Raw genomic sequence first — 17963 nt, forward strand, 5'->3', positions numbered from 1 at the left:
GGGTCCCTGCTCAGGCAGGCCCCAATGCATTAGGTTCCTGTGGTCTACAAGGAATGTGTGAGTACATCTTGTGTATGTATGCAAACATGCATGCAGACACCTGTGTAAAGGTGAGTATGGTGTGTGGAAGGGAAAGAGAGGCCTATCACCTCAAAGATAAGGTAAAGCCATTTCTACTCCCTGACTGCTAGCCCTTTCTAGCTGGAACAAACATTGACCTATATGATCTTTGAACTACTCATATCTCTGAGGGAGCCAGCCAGAGGACGGAAGGAAGTCCACATATCACAGTTCACCCACAACAACCTTTGAGAGCTATGCATCCTTTTAGCTGGCATCTGTCCTACCTATGTGACATCTGGGAAGGCCTTTTCTATGCTACTATGCACATCAGAAGCGCCACAACTGTCATGTAGGGCTGTGTACACAACATCTTTGTTCACCAAACCCTCAGCTGCCAGAGCACAGAAGACACTGCTCAAAAGACATGTTTCTAGGTATTAGTCTCCCAAAAAACAGCCCTAAGAGGGGACAGTTGCATCTGGGGCTCCCTGAGGGCATCTCTAGCACCTGGGCCAGGTCTGAGAGGCCACAGCTATCCACCATCTCTGTACCTCAAGTCAAAGGCCTAACTGAGTTACCCAAGGGCAAAGTACCTACTCACAGACTGATTTCCAAACCTCATTGAGCACCATGGCATGAGCAGTGCACAGTCACTCCCCTAATTCCAGAATACGGATTTAAAATGCAGTCTGGGCTCTGTTCGTTGCACCTGGCTGACAGGAGCAATGGACTGAAAATCAGCTGGGCTTTGCTTGCTGAGCTTTGGGCCAGAGCCTGGGACATCCTGTAACTCCTCACAGTCATGTGCTAGTGGTCTGGCCACAGAAGTCTCTGTATGACCTCAGTAAGACAGTGCAAGGTTTCCTTGGTGCCAGAGGGACAGGGCATTTCATAGCTGACTGGGGTGTCATACACACTTTCAGAGGGCAGTGCCAAGGGTCATCCACAGCAGTGGTCTTGGCTGAGCAGGACAAAGAAGATACCTTCCATGGTGCATATATATGTGTATTTCTAGAGTCCTTTAGAAAAGGGGCCATCCAACTGAGAGATAAAGGTCACATCAACAAAGCCACCTCTAGAAATGTTGGGTTACAGTAGTAGCTTGATGAACATGAACTGTTTCCAGAAACAGAAGTCTCACTGTTCTGTGCCCCTAATAAGGGGACATTTTCCTACCACAGCACTGTCACTTCTATGGACTTCACATAGTTATATCTGAGGCATGAGACTGCTTTCCATGAATACATTATTTCCTCTCTCTGTCCCCATCTCCATTTTGTTAGGAGAAAAAGGACACTGATCACCAGATAAAATCACAGGTAGAAAAAACTTAGTGTGGCCTTCAGAGTAAGATGGATGAACACAAGGGTGAAGTTTCTCAAAGAGATTCTATAAACTTTAGATATCTCAGAAGTACCCAAAAGAGCTGCTCACCACCTCATTAGACACCAGACATGAAAGAATACCCTCGAAGGCAGGGAGTGTGCGTGGAAGGGGCAGGACAGAAGGGAAGCAACATGTGCTTGACTGAGCAAGACCCACCTGGGAGGCCTATGATAAATCCACTGACACTAGGAGCCCCTGAGAGTGGACACAACACTGGGTGAAACCAGGTTCTTGGGGAAGCACATGTTTCTTGGAGAGCTGCTCCTTATGAAAAGACCACAATCACCTGGCACTGACAAGCTTGTACTAGAAGGGTGTTCCTGCCTAAGGACAATGCATCCAAGTACACAATGTCTCTCCCTGGTGAATATCAAAGAATCCCCCAGCAGATGGCAGCAGGTCATGGAGATCAATGACAATGATGGCTGTCTCCAGCGAGAGCAAGACCATAGCTCCTCTCTTCCTCACAGGCACTGCTCCCTCTCCGCCCCCTCAGCCAGCCCTGCCTCCTCATCTCCACCGCAGCACCATTCCTAAGGGTCGGTCTCTCTCAAAAACACCTCCCCAGCCTGCCTCTTTCTGATGGGCACCATTCTAGGAAGCACTAAATGAAAACCACGCAAGGAGACAATAATGGTTTTTAATCACTAGAGCTCCAACAACGGAATTACTGCCAAGCCCAGGCTGCCAGCTGCAGCCCCGCCAGGAGGCTCGGACAAAGATAGGGTACTGATGAATAGGTCTTCCAGCTGAACCCGGAGACTCCTTCATTACAGTCACCTCCTGCTAGGGACCAGACCAAGGAGGTGCAGGAAAGTACCAGCCACTGGATCTCATCTGCAGTGTCCACCAATCCAACTGCTCTATTCAGGACCAAGGCCTGCTACCTCCACTCAGTTCTCCCAGAGGCACTTGACAGATTCCTGGGGAGTGAATCATGATTGACAAAAAGATGATAAAAAGCACAAGGGCACTTTTTGTGTAGGCTAAAAAAAAAAAAAAAAAAAGCCAGACATGGCCAACATATTTAGGAAACCTGTTTCTATCATTCTTCTTATACTTAAAAACTCCATCTAATTCATCAGTGCTAGCCAGAGGCCTGGGGACAGACCTAACCATCTGGATACTTTCTCCATGCCCACTTCAACTTCCCCTCTTCTTGTCCTTATTCTTTCTCCCAGTCACAGTACAAGCTGCCCCTGCTGGACCCAGGGATCCAAGAAGTGGGTTGTCTGGGGAAGCAGGCCACTCAGAGTATCTGATTGCAACCCTATGCTCAATGCCAGACCCCAGCAAGTCCACATCTGTGGCTTCCATTACTTTGCAGTTGCTTGGAACACACTGAGAATGGGGCCAGCTCCAGAAGGAAAAAGGGCAATGCTGTTCATAGGAATTCTGGCTTTCTAGGATGGGCTGCCCCCATTTTAGTTGGTGGTTCCTAAACATATCAGGTGCATTAAAACTATAAGGGGCACTAGCCCTGACTTGGTAATTCAGAACTGCTGAGGAACATGCCCCAGAATCAAAGTGCGCTCCCCACTCACTTTTATTTTTTTAAGCAAGTGCCATAGGTAATTCTAACACTCTGCCATGCAAAAAGAAACCATGAGACACAGCTTGTGATCTCTAGAGAACAGAAAATTGGGAAGTTGCTAGAAGGAGTTGCCAGAGGTAAAGTAGTAGCCCTAAGCATGCAGGGTACCTTTGAGGCTATACCTAGTAGCAAAACTATAGTAGTCAGGAGTTTTGCTCAATCAGCAATCAATCATATTGCTCCCTAGAAAGCAAAGTGAGCAAGTGGAAGGAGGAACCTAACAAGGGCCCAAAAGAGGAGGAACCCAGATCCATGCTCAGGTTCAACTCAAGGGAAGAACTCTCCACCATCACAGCCAGCTGGTAGAAGGCATTTGGCAGGGATGCTACTGGAGGCATTCACACAAAGAACGAAATGATCTGCATGGGTGCTTCTGGCCTGAGAGTCTCTGTGACCTAGAGCCATACCTGGCAAGCAGTGTTCCGGGTAGCCCTGCTGTGCTGGGAAAGCACTGTATCCCTCAGGTGTGCGGAAAACCCAAATGTGGAGCCAGGAGAGGTGAGGAGCCCTAAAAGTTACCTGGGGATGCCACATTAATTCAAAGAAGTAGACCATCTTATGTGTGTTGGAGACACAGTCAGGAACAATGTAATATCCCTGATCTCAAGGATTTCATGGCCTTGTGAGGGAAACACCACACACTGGCCTCAGGACCATGCAGACAAGAGTACAGAGTTGGCCATCAACTGCACTCAGCATAAGACACCTATGGCCACAGTCCTTCTTCATGCTCAGAGAGACATCCACCTACAACTTACAAACAGTTGTAAAGTCATGTATTATGGGCATTTAATACTCCTCAAGAAATGGGAAAAAACTATGTTATATGCATTGATGAATGTGTCAAAATGAACCCTACTATTATGTATAACTAATACACCAAAATTTCTAAAATTTTTTAAAGGATACAGGTAAAAATAAACTGGCAGAAATGAAAATTACTATAGTAGTAGAAAAAATAAAAGGCAAAAATGATTCTTTTTGTTCAACTTTATAAACTAAACGGCTTTAAGTCAGAATGTGAGATTAATCCATGATCATTATAAACTGAATTAAAATTACCCATAAGAAGATTATCACCAATTATCACTACTTTCAAGAAAATGAGCTAGACCCAGGGAATGTAAGATGCAACCACCACAGAGAGAGTAAAACCCCACCAGCAGAGCTAACAAGATGTCAGCCAACCCTTCTCTCCCAAACAAAATGTCACATTCCAATTCTGACAAGCTGGGACATTAGGGAAACCTCGTACCAGTCAAAGCACATGCACACATGCAGCTTCCCCACCCCCAGCTGCAAATAAAATGTCTTGTCTGTTTTCTGCCCCAGTTTTCTCTGTGATCAGACAGGCTTGTGGCTTTTCCTGCAATCAGCAGCCCAGTTAATGTAAGAGACAATTTGAAACTCCTTCTCTGAATACAAGTCTCTCCATTGCAGAATTCTACCCCCCTAGTTCAATGTTTTTCCAGACTCTGTACTCCCAGAAATACCCAGCAAGCAGGGCAGGAGGGATCCTGGAAACTTCTGACTACAGCCCACCTCCAGTTTGATACCTACCTCCTTACTGCATAACAAGACAGCAGGATGACAGAAGAATAAGGAAAGCAAGCAGTGTAGGACTGCAAAGGTGCCAAGCTGCTCCTCACAGCTAGGCTTCTAGGATGGCAGGATTTGGTGCTCTAGGCTGAGTGTGGGAGGAGGAATTGGACCTGAGCTTGATCAAGTGCCATTTACTTCTTGCTTAGGATACCAGTGTCCTAGGCACTTGTTGGAGGACAGAGTCATTTCCCTACCTCCGTGGGGTCCCCTTTACTAGGAACAGGATAAAACCTCCCTAGAATGAGGCAGGTTTTCCCAAGGAACCAGGCACTAGCTCTACAAATTACTTTAGTCCCTGGCTCTTTGTGACCTGGCCTGGCTCAGCCCAGCCTTCAATGTGCCAGATCCTAAACACACTATCATCCCTATAGCCATATGCTGTCCCTTCCAACTCTCCTCAGTCTTTGGCCACCACCTTGCATCTGGATTCCCTCACAGGTTACTTCCACAACACTGGAGTCCACTCAGTCCATGGGCACTACCAAGGCACTTCTGTGGGGCTTAAAAATGATCAGCAATACTCATCTTCTATAAGATCCTCCACTCACATGTGCCAAGAAAGGCCAGGATAATCCAGAAACTACCTATGCCTCTAAACTGGATGTCTGTCCAGGGTAAATGCTCTTTTGAGTCAGCACAGCCCCATGTCTCCCTGATGCATGTGAGAATGAGATGTGTATGTACATGTCTCCAGGAGATTCTATGGGTGACACCTGGCACAAGTTTGTGTGTGTGTGTGTGTGTGTGTGTGTGTGTATGTGTGTTGATGTTGGGATGCAAAATAACCTGGGAAGCCCTGAAACCCCCACAGGAGCTGAGATTGGAGGCCAACAACAATTCTCAAGAGAAATCCTGAATTCTCAAACCAGTGACAGGTGCCTGTTTGAAGAAAGGTCTGCTTTTAACAAGCCTCAGGCAGTTTCAGCTGGTTTCTATTTGGGACACTGGACACTCATAGAAGAGAGCTGTCAGAATTACTCTCTGTTAGTGACTGGAATCCAGGCTCTTTTCCTAGAGCACTGGGTTATAATGTTGGTCCTGAGGGTCTGGTCCTATCACCTAAAGGCAGGTGCACCTGGACTGGCAATAAAAAGTGGGCCTTAGCAGTCCAGCACCCTTTTTACACTCCTGCCTCTCCAGGAGGCCTAGAGACAGCCCCGTAGCCCATGGCAACCAAGGAGCCAATGGGTAGACAAGGATCTGGTGCTACCATGGCAATGAGCTCCTTTCCCTGGTAATAGAATGAAATAGAGAGGATGGGGAAAGCCTGAAACTGTGTGAGGATTTCAGATTAACCCCCAACCCTCTCACAAGAAGAAAAGCCAGGACATCCTTGGGTCAGATCACAGTGTCTGGGAACAGAGGGAGGTTGGCTTCCCTAAGTGTACCTGGGTTCTTTAGTGCTTTTGTGCATTTGAGGGCAGTTCTATGTATTGTGAGCTGGTGTGCACCCAGGTATCATCCTTTTAACAAGTCCCTGAAACATGGTCATACTTGTAAGGGGTAATAAATGTCAGGTATTCTCCAGATACAGGATGTGTACACACAGATAGGTAGGCATGCACCTGTGTGAGCCCCAAAATTGGTGTCTGTAGAGATATACAGGTGCATGTGCATATGAACCCCACGTGGTTTGGGTTCAGAATAGCTGTCTTCACAAATTCATGCTTTGAGTATATAAAATCAACCAGCAGGGAAATTTCTGGCTCAAAGCGAGGACGTCCTGTAGGTGCAAACATAGATGTATGGGTCTGTGCATGCAAGCTATACAGGCGTGTGACCCGGGTGCCAGGCCTAGGAGGGGGCTCACAGCAGTCTGCGTTCCTTCCCCTGGCGGCCACATGGTGCTGCTGGACCCAACAAGGCCACGGGCCCCTTCCAGCATCCAGGGCCGATTAGGGAGTGAAGAAGGGTAGGTGGGCTCCGGCAAAGTTGGGGTATAGTAAAGACTAGTGCCTCCAGCTCGCGTCCCCAGTGTTGGAAAGGATGCGGAGAGTATAGGTGTCCTGAGAGCTGCCCAGTGCCCCCAGCCGGCCCCACGTCCCGAGTTCAAGTGGTGGACGACCCTGCCCCACGCCCTCAGCGTTGGAGGGTGGTGGGCCTGCCCGCGCCGCGAGTTGAAAAGAAGGGGGGCCGGCGCCCGCATACCTGTAGGGAATCCAGTCGGAATGCGGCTTGGAAGTCATGTCTCTCGGGGGCGGGGCGGCGGCTGCGGCTCTGGAAGCCGGGACCAGCTGGGGCCGACGCAGGGGCCCTACTCAGCTCCTGGGCCGCCTCGGGCCGCATCCTCCCAGGCCGGGGCGCTGGGCCCCGCCGAGGCCCGCGCTGCACGCCAGGGCCCCAGCCGCGGGCTTGGCGAGCGGCTGTCTGCGCGTAGCGGTGGGCAAAGCGGCGGGAGTGCGCGGGGCCGCAGCAGGCTCACGGGCGGGAGCTGGCGGGAGCGCGCGTGGAGGCGGGAGAGGCCGCCCTCAACGCTGGGCACCCCCTCTAGCGCCCAGGGCCCTAGCACTGCGTGGCAGCCGCGGCCGCCCCGCCTCCCTGGCCCCGCCCTGGAGGAGACCCCACCCCCAGGCCCGCTCTCGGCCCCTTCCCTGAAATCGCAGGGATCAGGGCTCGCGTACCGCGCCGGCGCCCATCTAGGGCTAATAAAGGCTCTGCCAGCATCAGGCCGGTCTCCAGGCCTCCGAGCCTTAGTTTCTTCCTCTATGATGCGGGAGGATTCGAAAACCTACATATCTCCACTAAGGGATGAGAAACCGTTGCTCAGATTGGGCGGGGGCAGGGGGTAAGGGAGGGGGACGCCGGTAGAGCAAAGAGAGGTCCTGAGAACCTCCAGGTGGAGCACACAGGCAGGCGAGCTTTCTCCACATCAAGAATGTCTCACATTGCCCACCTGGGGAGCCAAAGCCAAAGAAGGTGTTTCCTCAAGCAGGGCTACCTAACGTCTAAGCTGCAGCAGTCAAGGTCTATTGCACTGCCAGCTCTTACAAAGTGATAGTATTTAATCAGCATAGTACCCTTGAGAGGTAAATATTTTACCCATTTCCCAGAGAATAAAGTCCCAAGATTGTTAAAATACCTAAGGACACGAAGCTAGGAAGTGACGGAGCTGAAACTGAAGCAGCATCTCTGCCCTCCAAAAACCTTTCTATGGGCCAGTTCATGGGAGGAAAAACTTCTCAGCAAAGATCCTCTTAACGTCTGAGTGCTGATGTGGTCCAGGTTGTGATAGGACCCTTTTAATACTAGACAAGGCATTTCTAAGGAAGGCAGGGTGGTGGAAGCAGGGAGGAGAGGCCAGGCACCCTGCAACACAGTAGGCTGAGGGGCCTGCCAGGGGCCTGGGGATAGGGAGCAGGGGGTCTAGGGAAGGGTTTGTAGAGGAACACAGTCCCTGCACAACATTCTAGTGTCCTCATGTTCACCCTGGATTCAGCAACCAACCATGCCAGAAGAGTATCCGTGGGGGATCCTCTGGTGCTATCATGACCGGGTAGAAAACAGTGTGGGAACTGCCAGCAGGCCTGAGGGAGGGGTCTCATCCCCTGCCCTGGGGCCAAGCCAGCATCCCCACCCCAGGACTCCCCAAGCTTCTCAGCCTTGCCTTGTCTGGCCCATTAACTATCAAACACAATAATCAACATATTTGGACGTTTGCTGAGCATCAGGAGCTGAAGCTGTTCTAGGTGCTATTTGCATACTACAGCTTGTTTAATCCTCACAGTCACCCTAAGAGCTAGGTACTATTATCATCTCCCTTTTAGAGTGGAGGAAACTGAGGCACAAAGAAATCAAGGATCTTGCACAAAGTCCCATAGCTGGTCAATGGTGAAGCTAGCATTCACATGCAAGGAGTCTGGGTCCACAGCCCTTACTTTCAGCTTCTTCCTGCATATCAGACCACAAAGTGCACATGCACACACCCTGAGCCTCCTCTCCAGGCTTTGGAGCATAGGACTGGTCTGATCTATCTCTGTCTGGCACAGCAGTGACATTATTTAAACACTGTTATTTCTGATTATTTATTAGCCTCAAGAGCCATGACTGTCACTGCAGACAGAACAGACAAAATAAACCACGTGGGAGTAGAGTGCAGTGCAGAAAGCAGGGCCATTGCCTTGCCTCTGTTTTCACCCAGTCTCCCTGGAAAGGCAGCAGAAAGGATTAGGCCCTGCCTTGGAGGCCAAAGCACAGCAGTAAAACCCCTCCCTGGAAGCCTCTGTTCTTCAGGACAGAGCCATGCCTAAAAGAAAGAAGACAGTTGCTTTGATCCCTGGAGACCCTTTTCTCCAGGCCAATCCTCCCAAAGCAGCTGTCAGCAGCTACCTCTTCAGAGATGATTACAGCCTAGAAGACTTTCTCTTCAAGAATTTGAGTCTGTTTTCACCCCTTTATTCCCAAATTATCTGACACCTTAAAGCAATCAGAATTAAGTTGGAAGGTCTCAGGAGCCTGGAATAATTGAATCTATTAAATAGACACTTTAGGCTGTCCTAAGGGAGCAAAATCTGGGGGTAGAAAGAGGTGCAGAAATAAGACAGTTCTCCATGTCCCTTCGTTCAGAGGCTGTATGTACACACACAGGATGTGAGGGAACAATGGGTCTGTGTGCTGATAAATGCATATATATGTGCACACATGTGCAAGAAGGCCTATGTGTATGTACATGGGATGTTAGAGAGCCAGGGGGACTATATGCTTATATGATAAGAGTATATATGAATGTGTATGAGAGATGGTCCTGCAACTGGAACAGGTCTGAACATGAACATTTGTTGAACATGTGTTGATATATGTGGGGGGGGAGGTGTGCATACTCTAAGAGTGTGTGTGCACACTCAACTCAAATTTTTTCTCACTCACATGGCTTCCCTAGTTGACATTTTAAGTTTATGTCCTTGACTTTATCAAAAAGTTCCAGAGGGCTAGGGATATAGCTCAGTTGGTAGAGTGCTTCCCTTGCAAGCACTAGGTTCTGGGTTCAATCCCTACCACCAAAAAGTTCCAGAAAGTCATATGAAAATTATTATATTAGGCTATAGTTAAACATTGCATTTTTTACAACTGAGCTATATGGTGACCTTGAAGAAGATGTCCAAACTTTTCAAAATAAGCCCCAGGAACAAGGTCATCTCTGCTAGAACATTACCACACAGCTATCCCAACACACCTCCCTTACCACCTGTCCAAATCTTGCAAGAATGAGATATTTGTAATGATTTAAAATTTTCCCATTGCATTTTAGGCATCTGCAGACATGGCAATCCTTTGGGAGGGAGAATGAAGGAGACCCTATCATCTGTCACCTGAATTTGAGGACACCAATGCCAACTCACATCAACAAGACCAGTTCCCCCAGGGAGGGTGATGAGCATTTGGAACCTTGTCACTTTCATGTGTAGGCTTACATCTTATATCCCTAAGGTAACATTTTTATTGAGTGTGGAAACAAAGGGATATGAATAATAAATATATCTATTCAGATTTGGCCCCACATGGTAGTTTGGCATTGTAGCCTTGAAGACTGAGGAAGGCAATTCAAATCAAAATGAACTAAACTATACGGGACTCAAAGGCCAATGCAGGGCTGAGGTAGCTTTGGCAGAGGTCAGGTGCAGGACTGCTCTCAAGGAGCTTTCAGTTTGGCAATGGAGACAGGGAGAAATAGCAACCATATCAGCATCAAGGTGTTGATGTTATAATATAGGTGTACACATATGGAGGGGCAGTCAGTGGTACTGGAAGAAGTTAGGTCACATTAGGAGAAGGCTTGCCTATAAATAGAAAAGGTTAACAGTTGAGTTGGGCCTTGAAGAATGAGTAGGCTTTTCATAGGCTGACAACAAAGGATGGGGAAAACTTAACAGTCACCAAGATTCTATGATTGGCCACGTACTGTGCTCATTCCAAAGCAGGACATGAACAAAGTCATGAGGACATGAGAGTGCATGATCGATGTACCTGAAAACCAGGGTGGAACCAGTTTGGTGCCATGTGGGTGAGTGGTTTGGTGTGGCAGTAAGTGGACCTACAAAGTTAAATTAGAGCCAGATCATCTGTCACCCTGCATCCCAAGCTGGATTTTATCTTATAGTCAATGAGGAATCACTATAGGGTTTTAAGTTAAGAATCAAGTGCCCAGATGTAACCTTTAGAAAGACAGAATTAGGAGTAGGGTGAGAGGAGACAAGGCTAGTGGTACTGGAAATCGCTAGATGGCTACTGGGAAAAGGGTAGGAGGGATGAAAAAGCAGGGGTAGGAACAGAATGTCTCTCTGTTGGGAATTGGATAAGTCCACAATTCTATGTTTAGAGGATGGCTCACTAAGCAGCCTTTGCTGGGAATTTTGAATGAAGTAGATTTAAGAGACTGAATGCCCTTTTGAGCACTAGGACCCAGATGAGCAGGCCCTAAACCAAAGTCCAATATCTTTTCAAAGTTGTTAGGTAGATATCAGGGTAAGACAGTAGTGTGTCAGTGGCTAGACGGTGCCCTCTGTGATCCCTACTTAAATAACTACAGCATATACAAAGACCATTGTAAATGATTAAAATGAGATAAATAGGCACTTGGCTATCTTTGAAAAAATATAAGTAACCATCAGTAGAAAACAATATGCCTGTTTTCCAAATCGCTGCTGAATATAATAGCAAATAATCTCCACATACACACTCAAAAACATAGTGTTCAGGAAACACGAGACTCATAAAGTATAAAACAAAGTAATGGGAATAAAACCAAATATAATGGTTATGAAATGAATATAAATAGAGAGCCCCTGAGCTTGGATCATACATAACCATCATTTGTTAAGTGTGTACTCTTTGCCATGCACTCCTCTGTGTATTTCATAAAAACAAATTTGGGCAACAGCATGATGAAATGGAACTCTTCCAGTCTGGGTTGCAGTTGAAGCCCTGAGTTAATAGATATCAGATTCCAAAGTGAAGTAGGAGACACCCAGCAGGACTTAGAAAAGCCTGGGTCTGTGCCTCTCTTCCGAGAGGCTGAAAAGAGGGTTGTTGGAAGTTTAGGAGGAATTTTAGGAATTGTCTTTGGGGTCCAATGATCCTTAATAAAATAGGAGATGCAAATATTGCCTTCATGTCAAATCTACAGAGTGAGGCTTTACAGAGACTCCTAAGTGAGCTTAATTTGTGGCTCTGGTGGGCTTGGGCCACAGTGGATGAGCATCTGATTCACACCTGACAAATCCAAAGAGCTTGCTGCCCTAATGGCAGAGAGGTACTGCTGACTCAGGATCTGAGCTCCCAGGTTGGCAGGCCAAATGATACAAGAATGGTTCCTGTGGGTCCCAGCATGAGAATCAGAGGTAACTGGCTTAGATTCAGGCCAAGAGGACTCCCTAGAGGGAGGAAGTGACACCGGAGGAAGAGGCAAGCAAACGACCCAACCCCAGCAAAAGGAATGAGAAAAGCAGCTATGGAGAGAGAGTATCACCCACATCAAAGGAGGTAGAGGAAGAAATTCCACAAAAGCACCCTAATTAAACAGAAGGTCAGAGGATGTATAGCATCTCATTGGAAAGAGTCACTGAAGAACTTGCTTTGCCCCTCCTGGCTTCCCCCTCCTTCCTCCCTCCATTTTGGGCCCTCAAAAGGGTCAGTCAGTAATTTGCAAGCTAGACCTTCTCCCCACAAGCAGCTTCCCTAAAGCAGACTGTGGGGTAAGAAGAGTTGGTGTGATTCTGAAGTTTCAAGAATTTTTAAAAATTAAATAGTACAGGTAAATGACTAATAGAATGACTTTTGGAAACCAAATATGGCCAGAAAAGTTTGGGGATTTACCCTGATTATAATCTAATTTTAGGGGGAAAAGAGCCCTATAAAAATAAATTGAGAGATGGTGAGAGACAATAAAGTTTGCTTTATGATGATATCTCATGAGTCATGCCTGTTCAGCTTAATTGCACATGGCTCTTCTTACTTAACCCTCACCACTGTACTATGAGGCAGGTACTATTATTATCCCCATTTTACAGATAAACAACCAAAAGGGTGTACATAAACTGCTCAAAGTCATATAGATAGTAAGTGATAGAGTTCGAGTTCAAACTCAGGCAGTGGAGAATTCTACAGGTTTTCTCTACCATCCTGTAGAGAAAATCAAATGGTAAGAGCCTTAGTTCTTGATTCATTAATTCCTGTTCCAGAAATCCAGCCAAAGGAAATACACAATGAAGTAAAAAATTGAAATAGAGAGATATTCGTCAAAGTTTTGTTTCTAATAGGGGAAATTAGCAGGAGTGGGGACAAACAAAATGTCTATCAATTGGAACATGGTTAAGTTCACAGGATGAATCACTAAGCATCCTTTATGGGGGATTTTGAATGGCAGAGCAACAGTTTTATGATACTATTTTATGGGATACGATTGTAGAGAAGTGTTATGTGCTATTAAAAAGCTCTACAAGCTGGCAATGTGATTGGTCTCACAAAAAGTCACTTAGTGTGAGGGAGATACAATCTAGCGTTATCAGTTATGCCATCCTAGGGACCACATCCTCCATTCCCTGCGGTCCCTTCTTTCAGGGGCTCAGAGCTCCTCTTTACTCTAGCTTTTGGCTCCTGAGATTTCCTAGTGACACCTAAATAGCACAGACAACATCCCTAGATGATAAACACATACTGTTGGTACACAATGAATTTGATAAATCAATAAAAATTTTAAAGCCACATGTTGAAGTATCCTTGGTCATCTAATGTATTATAACATATTACCAAGTGACACCTACGTGGCCATATTCTAATGCATGTGGGCGTGAGAAACATACAATTTTTAGCTTGGATATTATTTTGCAGGGGAGGGAAGTCAGGAAGGATGCTGGATCTTGATACTGCTCTTCACTCACTCTACCCTTCACCATTTGGGGGCTTTTGCTGAGTGTTCCTGCATAGGGAAACACAGTGTCCCTGACCTGGGGCACTTTCTGTTCCTAGCCAAGTCCTTCTGCCGGCTTCTCCCCACCCACGACCAAGTCCAGCTCTTCCAGGAGCAAAGGCTGGTGTTTTAAATAGCAAGAGGGCTTCAGAGGCTGAGGCCCAGGCCCCTTTGCTCAGTCTCCAGGAGGGTTTGTTTTACTGGCATTATTGGATTTGCAGATAAGCAAAAAGGAATTAAGCTGATCAGGAAGAGAGGGAGAGAGCTCCCATTTGTTCATAATGCAGGATTTATCTAGCAGAGCTCTCTCCTTTGTCAAACAGAGAGCCATTTCTTTTATATCCTCTAGCAAAGGACATTTTATTTTGTAACCTTTCAGAAAAGCCTGTGAGTTTGTTTTTGACCTGTTTTCCCCCTTCATCTAAGAAAACCAAGGTTATTTAAAATGTGAAATGCATTTTAAACAATCCTTCTCTGAATTCTCAAACTAATCTCTCTAGCTAGAGGAATCAGCTCCTGAAATACAATTTAAACTATTCACAAAGTTTATTACCAACAATATACCATCTTTCTGTTCCATGACCCTTTCCTGTAGCAGCTGCTAATTCATACACATTAGACTCTAAACAGAGGCCTGAACTGTAGAGCTATAGGATTATAGTCAAGCTCCAAGCACCTGTCTCCAGGCACCTGGAGGAGGTGGCAGTTTTTACCTCTCTGGCAGTTTTTCCATCTCTGAAATGGTGATAGAAGTTCCAAGACCTATAGAGACAGAGGGTTTAGAGGAAAGAACACCAGTCTCAGGCTCCAGTCTTGGCTCTGTCACTAATTGCTATGTGACCTTGAGTAAGTCCCCTTTCTAAGCCTCATGAAAATCAGGACGATTTCTAAGACTCTTCAATATTAGCTTTCTCAGATATTTTGACTCTACAGCAGGGCTGTTAGGAGATGAAAAAAATCATTGTAGTTTGGCTCAATTCTGTAATAAGGATAGGATTATTTCATCTTACAGAAGAAATGCACAGAAGTGTAGACAGGTAAGACCTAGGAGAGCTGAATTCTTGTCCCCTTTGGGCTGCTAATTCACTGGGGGACGAGGGACCACTCTCCTTGGCTTGCCTCAGTTTTCTTATCCATTAAAAGGAGACTGTGCATGCCTTACCTGTTACACAGGGTGTGTGAGGCTGAACCGAGAGAAGGAACGTGAGCCTGTGAATGCTGTCAAAAGTCCAGAGCACAATAGACATGGGACAACATATAGTAATTAGAGCTCCCACTCACTGAGCCCTCATGTAGGACCAGCACTATATTAAGCACTTACTTATATTACCTCACGGATTGCTCACAGCCACCTGAGGAGCTATTATATAGAAAGACATAGCACTGCGTATGGTCACAGCACAAGGATTTACTCAGCTTCAAGGGAAGCCTGGGCCACAGTGTTTCCAGACACCTGGAGGAGGTGATGCACAGCTGGTGGCTGGATGGGGCAGGAGCCACTTCTGCCTTGCCCACCTCCTTCTACTCTTTCCTTGGCTCCTGGTCCTCATCAGAGTCCACCTTCCCTCCAGGTCCTTGTGTCTGCTCTGCAGTCACCATGCTCCTTTCTGTCACAGAACCTGCCCCTTCCTTGTCCTGTCACTCCCCAATTCTGACCTAGACATCTGGAGCCAGCTGGCCCTGTACAAGCCCTCACATTTGTCAGGACTTCTGCTGTCTCCATGGAGACTGGCGAGCTCAGTCAGGTCTCAGAATGGACTTCAAAGTTCTGTATCCCCTATGGGAAGGGTCCTTGGAGGCACTATGTGTTCCTCTAGCTCAGACTACGCTTAGACTCCGGACCACCGCTCCAGCCACTCCTCAGGTCTCTATATTGTGTCCCAGCTCATCATACTTGCATCTCAGCCTGCCTGGTTTCCATTTTCCATTTTTTCTGGATTAATTCAAACTATCTATAAATGTGTCCCATCTCACCCTCTTGGCTCTAACAGACTTTGGGATCCTCCATTGGCCCTCACAGGCAATAAAACATTTGTTGATGTCATTAGCTGGTGTCCACACATGCTCTTAAGATAACTGTTAATATCTCTGTGTCAGGAAACCGAAGGTCTAAGTCCCTGGCCTCTATGACCATAGACACGTCCTTCCTCAATTTTCTTGGCCACAGTGTATCAAGCTATAAGATAAGGGAATTGGATTAGATAATTTCTAAGGTTTCCAGTGTCACTACAGTTCCATTATCAAGGGCCCCATCTGATGATCTACATTAAAAGGATATATACTTCTCCCCCTACCAACTACCCTGGGAGAGAAGAGGAAGGGGTGCTTAGACCCAAGAAAAGACCAGATGGACAGAGACCTGCCCCTCACCCCACCACACACCCAGAAAACAGGTGGGAGGCGCATGATGCAATCCAGAATGTGGGCCTTCCTCCCCCTCCATGGAGAAGGATAAAGGATAAGCACTTGTGAATAACACAACAGAAAAGTGAGCACATAGGTCACACAAGAACTCTGAATAGCCAATGAGTATGTGGAAACATTGTTTTGATATCTCCTCTCCCTTCCTTTCCTCCAATACACAATCCATCACCAGTTTCTGAGGATGTTAAGTCCTGCTCACCATCTCCAGTGCCACCATCCTTGTCTATGATAATCTGGTGCATCGGGGTGGGCTTTGGAGCCAGAACTGCTAGGTTCAAGCCAAGCTCTGCCATGAGCTACTTTGGCGTGTCCTGGAGACTTACTAGTTAATATATGGAAACCACTTGTAACAGGCTGTGTGAGTTAGCTGTTGTTACATAATGATCCGCACCCCCTTTCCTCTGGGCCCCCTGCAGTCTGTTCTCACATGGCAGAGTGATCTTTTCAGAATGCAAATCTGTCCTTGCACCTGCTGCTTAAAATCCTTCACAGACCAAATTTTTAAAAGTGCCTACAAAGTGGATCGAGTTTCTTTTCTTCGGCCATAATGGTCAGCTTTCAGACAAGCCAAACTCACTCTGTCTACTGCTGCCAATGCTCTCCGCAGGGCCTGGAATCTATCTCCCATGCCCACCCTCCCTGACCCAGGTCCTACAGCTGAGCCTGAGGCTGAGGTTCAGGAAAGCAGAGGGATAGAACAGGGACCCAAATACCTGTATTTCCTTAAAGTTTCTGAGGGGGGCATTGATGAAGTCATTAGTCTACCATATTAGAAAGGAGGATTCATGATTTTTATTATAGAAAATGATATACACACTGTACTGGGATCCCAAGAAAACTTGGAGGAATCAACAAGAAAATCAACAGAATCAGAAAGTTTAGTAAGAGTGACAGATAAAAAGAAATAGTCAAAAACATTTCTATATAACATAATAATCATTCACAGAACAAAATGAAAAAAGATATCTCATTATAATGGAAAGATTATGTATAAGGAAAAAGTTTTAAAATAATATTGAGACTAATTTGTGATCCTTATGAAGAAAATATAACTCAGATTTATAAAAAGAACTTGAATAATGGAGATTCCTAATCTATTCCTACATGATAAAGAGGTGATCTTAAAGAGTAATTTTTCCTAAAATGAGACTTTGTTTTATTCAAAGAAAAATTCTAAGGGGATTCTGAAACTTGATAACATACAGGGATTTCTTAATCTCCTGGTGATTAAGGAAGGGAGGGTAAGCTCCCAGATGGTTTGTGAACAGGGCTCTGTGATGAGAAAGCCAAGGTGGCCCACTGGCTTGCTGCCTAGTGTGGATCACCAGTACTAGTTGCAGGAGCATGCCTACACGGTTTGGGCATCCTGCCCTGTGTCCCAGAATGGCACATTACTGAATTTTGTCTCACAAAGCAGTTGGATCAGTGCTATAATTAGGTGTCTACTTGGTACCTCAAGTGAGTGTTTTTAGTAATAAATAAGCTAATAAGAAGTCAGTTGTTGTTGTTGTTGTTTTAATAACTTTGAGAGGATGAGCCATGAGGGACAAACCCTTCTGTGGTAAGCTTGGACCCTTGCCTAGAGGTGGTAATACTAGTACAGAGGACATATAAGCCCATCCTGCTCCTATGATTTTGTAGTCTAAGCAGAGGTCTGATTCTCAGGCAAAGTCACAGTCCCTGAGGGACTACAACATCAGCCACATCCATCCTGCTGGGCACAACTGCCCTGACTGGGCATCTGCCCTCTGAGCCAGGATGGCAGTGGTGAGGAAAGTGGGTGAGTTGGCTCCATACTTCCAACCCATAAATTAAGAATGCTGAATTGAATTGACCTTGTAGATGCCCAGGATCAGAGCACCTAGATAAACTACTTTCCTGTCCCTAATTCCTCTAGATAACCCTGGTAAAGATTATCTGGAAGGAAAAAATAAACCAAAACAAAAATGAAAGGGCACAGGTAAGAAAAGCAAAGCAGGAGCTAGGTCTGGG

General features: G+C 46.4%; 1 protein-coding gene across 1 annotated transcript in view; it reads right to left on the reverse strand.

Annotated features, from left to right (window-relative positions):
- Tub (TUB bipartite transcription factor) overlaps nucleotides 1-17963 on the reverse strand; it is a 57109-nt gene that overhangs the window by 12452 nt on the left and 26694 nt on the right.

This window comes from Marmota flaviventris, chromosome 9 (assembly GCF_047511675.1).
Source record: "Marmota flaviventris isolate mMarFla1 chromosome 9, mMarFla1.hap1, whole genome shotgun sequence".
Lineage (NCBI taxonomy): Eukaryota > Metazoa > Chordata > Mammalia > Rodentia > Sciuridae > Marmota > Marmota flaviventris.